The sequence below is a fragment of the Ranitomeya variabilis genome, chromosome 3 (assembly GCF_051348905.1).
Source record: "Ranitomeya variabilis isolate aRanVar5 chromosome 3, aRanVar5.hap1, whole genome shotgun sequence".
Taxonomy (NCBI): Eukaryota; Metazoa; Chordata; class Amphibia; order Anura; family Dendrobatidae; genus Ranitomeya; species Ranitomeya variabilis.
Genome location: NC_135234.1, coordinates 86,931,848 through 86,937,847, shown reverse-complemented (window position 1 = coordinate 86,937,847; position 6,000 = coordinate 86,931,848).

Genomic DNA, 6,000 nt, shown 5'->3' with positions numbered 1-6,000 from the left:
TAATGCAGTTTGGAGACTATCCACAACTAGAGCGCCCGGCTTGACCCATTATTCAGATGGTCTAACAGCAGGATAAACATATGGGATGGAAAATCTATGGTCACCGGCAAATCGGCACATTCTCTTTACGGTTAGGCAAGTCCGATCAATAATGATAATATCTTTGTATCAGGATATGTAACAGTTTTGGGTGGGCCAGATCCCCTAAAGCAGCAAAACAGTGGTTACAAGTAGTGATGAGCGAATATACTCGTTACTCGAGATTTCCTGAGCACGCTCGGGTGTCCTCCGAGTATTTTTTTTATTGCTCGGAGATTTAGTTTTCATCACCTCAGCTGAATGATTTACATTTGTTAGCCAGCATAAGTACATGTGGGGGTTGCCTGGTTCCTAGGGAATCCCCACATGTAATCAAGCTGGCTAATAGCTGTAAATCATTCAGCTGCGGCGAAGAAAACTAAATCTCCGAGCACTAAAAAAATACTCAGAGGACCCCCGAGCATGCTCGGGAAATCTCGAGTAACGAGTATATTCGCTCATCACTCGTTACAAGCCAACTCACGTTCCTTCTCACCCACCCTGTTAATAAGTAGCAACCTTTTCTTGGCCACAGGCCACATTGCAACACTTAAGAGCAACATATTCATATTGGCCATGTACCCCAGCACATTTGCATTTTAGGAAGCAAATTAATATAAAATGAAGCAACTTTCTAAGTAGTCTTCAGTAAAAATGTTCTATTTTGATGCTCTAGAGTCTGTAAGCTCCAGACGTGTTACAACTCCTGCTCCTGATGGCCCTCTGCGCTTCTGTTAGTGTTAGGCCGGCCTCACACTAGCGAGTTTTACGGACGAATGAGCGCATAAACTACGTCCGTAAAATTCGCATTACACACGGCCCAATGATTCTCTATGGCCCAGCTCCTATCTGCCGTATATTACGCATCCGTAATATACGGTCTTGTACGGCCGTAGAAAATCGCAGCATGCTGCGTTTGTCACCGTATTGCGCAAAAAAAAAATTGCCAATGAAAGTCTATGGGGGCGAGAAAAATACGGATTACACATGGACCAGCAGTGTGACTTGCGAGAAATACGCAGCGGTGTTAGTGAAAAGCCGGTAATTCAATTGCCGGCTTTTCATTTCGCCTTCCCAAACCCGACAGGATATGAGACATGGTTTACATACAGTAAACCATCTCATATCCCCTTTTTTTTTGCATATTCCACACTACTAATGTTAGTAGTGTGTATGTGCAAAATGTGGGCGCTGTAGCTGCTAAAATAAAGGGTTAAATGGTGGAAAAAATTGGCGTGGGCTCCCGCGTAATTTTCTCCGCCAGAGTGGTAAAGCCAGTGACTGAGGGCAGATATTAATAGCCTAGAGAGGGTCCATGGTTATTGCTCCCCCCGGCTACAAACATCTGCCCCCAGCCACCCCAGAAAAGGCACATCTGGAAGATGCGCCTATTCTGGCACTTGGCCTCTCTCTTCCCACTCCCGTGTAGCGGTGGGATATGGGGTAATGAAGGGTTAATGCCACCTTGCTATTGTAAGGTGACATTAAGCCAGATTAATAATGGAGAAGCGTCAATCATTTTACAGCCAGGAGCCTTGGAAAAGTTCCCACGCTGGAGTTCATATGAGGACATCCAGCAGAGGGCGCCTCACCGCAACTCAAGGTAAGTACAGATCATCCTGCTTTCCTTTCAGTACCCAGGGGTTTTCAGGCACGAGTGCATTAGCGCAGCTCCTGGCTGTAAAATGATTTAACCCCTTCAGATGGATTTACTTCGTGGGACGTGACAGATCATCTGAAGGTATGTATATTGTTGGTTTATTATTTTTCAGAGCGAAGGTCTTCAGGTGGATTGCGAGAGCAATAAAATATTAAAACAACCTGTGTGTTTATTTCATTAAAATACTTTTTAATAATGTGTTTTTTAACCCTTTCATACAATTGGATTAATAATGGATAGGTGTCATAATTGACGCCTCTCCATTATTAATCTGGCTTAATGTCACCTTACAATAGCAAGGTGACATTAACCCTTCATTACCCCATATCCCACCGCTACACGGGAGTGGGAAGAGAGTGGCCAAGTGCCAGAATAGGCGCATCTTCCAGATGTGCCTTTTCTGGGGTGGCTGGGGGCAGATGTTTGTAGCCGGGGGGGGGGGGGGGGGGGGGGGCAATAACCATGGACCCTCTCTAGGCTATTAATATCTGCCCTCAGTCACCGGCTTTACCACTCTGGCGGAGAAAATTAAGCGGGAGCCCACGCCAATTTTTTGCGCCATTTAACCCTTTATTTTAGCAGCTACAGCGCCCAAATTTTGCACATACACACTACTAACATTAGTAGTGTGGAATATGCAAAAAAAAAGGGGATATGAGATGGTTTACTGTATGTAAACCATGTCTCATATCCTGTCGGGTTTGGGAAGGAGAAATGAAAAGCCGGCAATTGAATTACCGGCTTTTCACATATATCGCGCTGAATTAAATATAAATACAGAATATATATATATATATATATATATATATATATATATATATATATATATATATATATATATATATATATATATATATATATATATATATACACACACACTGTATATATATTTTAACGAACATTTGAGCACATAAATCCATTAGATGTGGGTTTTGCAAGCCTGCGGGAAAATATCGCAGTACGGATGCCATACGGATTACATACGGAGGATGCCATGCGCAAAATACGCTGACACATCCTGCCTACGGATGACATACGGATCACTATTTTGGGGACTTTTCTGCGTATTACGGCCGTAAAAAACGGACCGTACTTACATACGCTGAGTGTGAGGCCGGCCTTAGAGATAGTAGCAGGGGGAGGTTTCTAAAAAGGTGAAAATCTCAGGGAGGGCGGGAAAACCGGCTATAAAGAAAAGTTTACGCATAAAGAGGTGATAAGTGCAGGATAGAAAAAATGTGGTTATATGAGATAATGCTGACAGATACACACAGACCTTACATCCAGCCTACGTTAATGGCATAGGCACTCCCACAAGAAAAGACCCAAACTAGGATCAGACTACAAACTGCATATCAGGGGATGTGGGTGGGGAAAGGGAGTATTGGCAAAATGATTAAAGGAATGAGGATTGAAGATCAACTTAGTGCAATTTTATTATGTAAAAAGGTACCCATTAACAAATAAAAACCTACCCCCCCCCCCCATTTTAAAAATGTGTCCCTAACCTTTAATGCATTCCCATCAGGGGTATTTATTTGTGGTATGTCAAAAGATACAGACTGGACATGGGGCCCCGACCTACCAGACTTTTAGATACACCGATTTATTGGGAGAAAAAGGAAACAGCTGAAGATTTTGCAACTCCCTGGTTAAAAATGGAGTTTGCAGAAAGCAGGCACTCTCCACTTTCTCATACTTCCCAGACTACCAATTATAAAGGCCCCGTCTCACATAGCGATTTACCAACGATCACGACCAGCGATATGACCTGGCCGTGATCGTTGGTAAGTCGCTGTGTGGTCGCTGGGGAGCTGTCACACAGACAGCTCTCCCCAGCGACCAACGATCAGGGGAACGACTTCGGCATCGTTGAAACTGTCTTCAACGATGCCGAAGTCCCCCTGCAGCACCCGGGTAACCAGGGTAAACATCGGGTTACTAAGCGCAGGGCCGCGCTTAGTAACCCGATGTTTACCCTGGTTACCAAAAAAAACAAACAGTACATACTCGCCTTTCGGTGTCCAGGTCCCTTGCCGTCTGCTTCCTGCTCTGACTGAGATCCGGCCGTACAGCGAGAGCAGAGCGCAGCGGTGACGTCACTGCTGTGCTCTCACTTCTCACTGTACGGCCGGGAGTCAGTGAGAGCAGGAAGCAGACGGCAAGGGACCTGGACACCGAAAGGCGAGTATGTAGTGTTTGTTTTTTTTGGTAACCAGGGTAAACATCGGGTTACTAAGCGCGGCCCTGCGCTTAGTAACCCGATGTTTACCCTGGTTACCAGTGAAGACATCGCTGGATCGGTGTCACACACACCGATTCAGCGATGTCAGCGGGGCCTCAACGACCAAAAAAAGGTCCAGGCCATTCCGACACGACCAGCGATCTCGCAGCAGGGGCCTGATCGCTGGTACGTGTCACACATAGCGAGATCGCTATGGAGGTCGCTGTTGCGTCACAAAACTTGTGACTCAGCAGCGATCTCGCTAGCGATCTCGCTATGTGAGACGGGGCCTTAAGGCTTAAGGTCACAGGACACCAAGGATCTGACCAGTCCCATGACCAAAAAAAACATTCATGCAATATATATATATTGAAGGATATGGAGTCAGGACGTCAACAGCATTGGATTTTTTGGAGACTGTGACAGCACAGGATGAAACGTGACCGTATAGACGATCAGCATATGCAATGTAGTAGGGGTCCGCTGAAATCCTTATGTTGTGCGATCAGAGTTGCGGTGTAGCCTCATGTTCATTGTCTCAGACTGGATGACTCAAGATAAAAGCTAGCACAGAATCATGTATATTGCATGTGCTTGGCCTGTGGGGTGGCATTTAACAAGGATTAAAAGGGTACCAAAAGACCTCAGGCCTGTGCCGTGTTCCCCCCGTACAGTAAACTTTGCATAAATCAATAGTACAAATGAATAAGAAACTTTGCAATAATTCTCAGAGAAATATGCTTTATTCTCCACTTATCACTTCTGAAGAAAAAATGACAGGCTGCCAGAAAAGCCATCAGATAACAGCTGAAGTCTATAGAGGAGCAATGAAAAGGCTTTTATCTAGTGTTTTCTCTCACCCCAGAGCTGAATGCTCAGCTACACTGCTCAGTGCTGCTGCTTTTGAATACAAGCGACTAACAGGAAAGAGCAAGGATCCCTCTTCAGTGTATGGGAAACCATTCCCAATCCATTAGCTTAAAAGGCAACAACATACAGAAAGGCTGCAGAGGGGTAAACTGATGAAAAATGCAGAGTACAAATCATAATGGTTAGGAATAGTGTTATTTTTCATGAATAAATGATAGCTTATTCTGAAGGGTCATCTGTAATGACGGATACACATTAAAACAGAATCCACTGTGACCCCAGTAGTGCCTGCCACATTGATGATGGGTGGCCACAGATCACACCCATTTAAAATTCATGATCAAAGTAAACATGAGGAACATGCCCACAGTGTCATTAAATCCCCAGTATCACATGTTCCTGGAATACAGTGACTCAAAAGATGTCCTGCTGTGGCCAGTTGCATTTCATTAAGCCAGTAAGGAGGAGGGAAGTAGTGGAATTGTTTATGTTGTGCGAATTTTTGATGTCTAATGTTTCTACCTTTTACTTTTCCCTCCTCAATATCCATTTTATGTTGAATGAGAGTAATAAAACGGCATTCAAACTAGACAAAGCATGTAGTGCACTTAAAGTGGAGCTGATGTTTCAGGAGAACGTGTAGCAGTAGCTGCTTCTTGTAAGAATCTATGGAGAAGCGGGAGGAGCTAGAGGCAGACACGCCTCTAGCTCCTCCCGCTGCTTCATAGACTCTTGCAAGCAGCAATTTATCTCCTATCCCAGTATTGGGGAAAGTGTCTTCATCGACTACAGATTTGACCCATAAATTGAGGATAAAAGATTAGTTCTGAAGGAGAAAGAAGCACATTACTCATCACATCAACTTTGTAATTTGTACTATTCATTTGTGAAATAGAATTATTGTTGGTTCCATTTTTAAGTGATCACCTAAAAGGTACTCAAGACGAGCTACTCTGCTAAAGGGAAATGAAAAAGTCTATGAGTAGGCCAACACCCAAAGTCGAAGTGCGCACTTCAACTGAAGACATTCACTGGCTTATATTTTTAGAAAAGCCTCATTGATAATGATGGTGGAATACAAGTTGTATACCGCGGCTTTCGGGTATGTGCACACGTTGCAGATTTTGCTGCGGATTCGCAGCAGTTTTCCATGCGTTTACAGTACCAT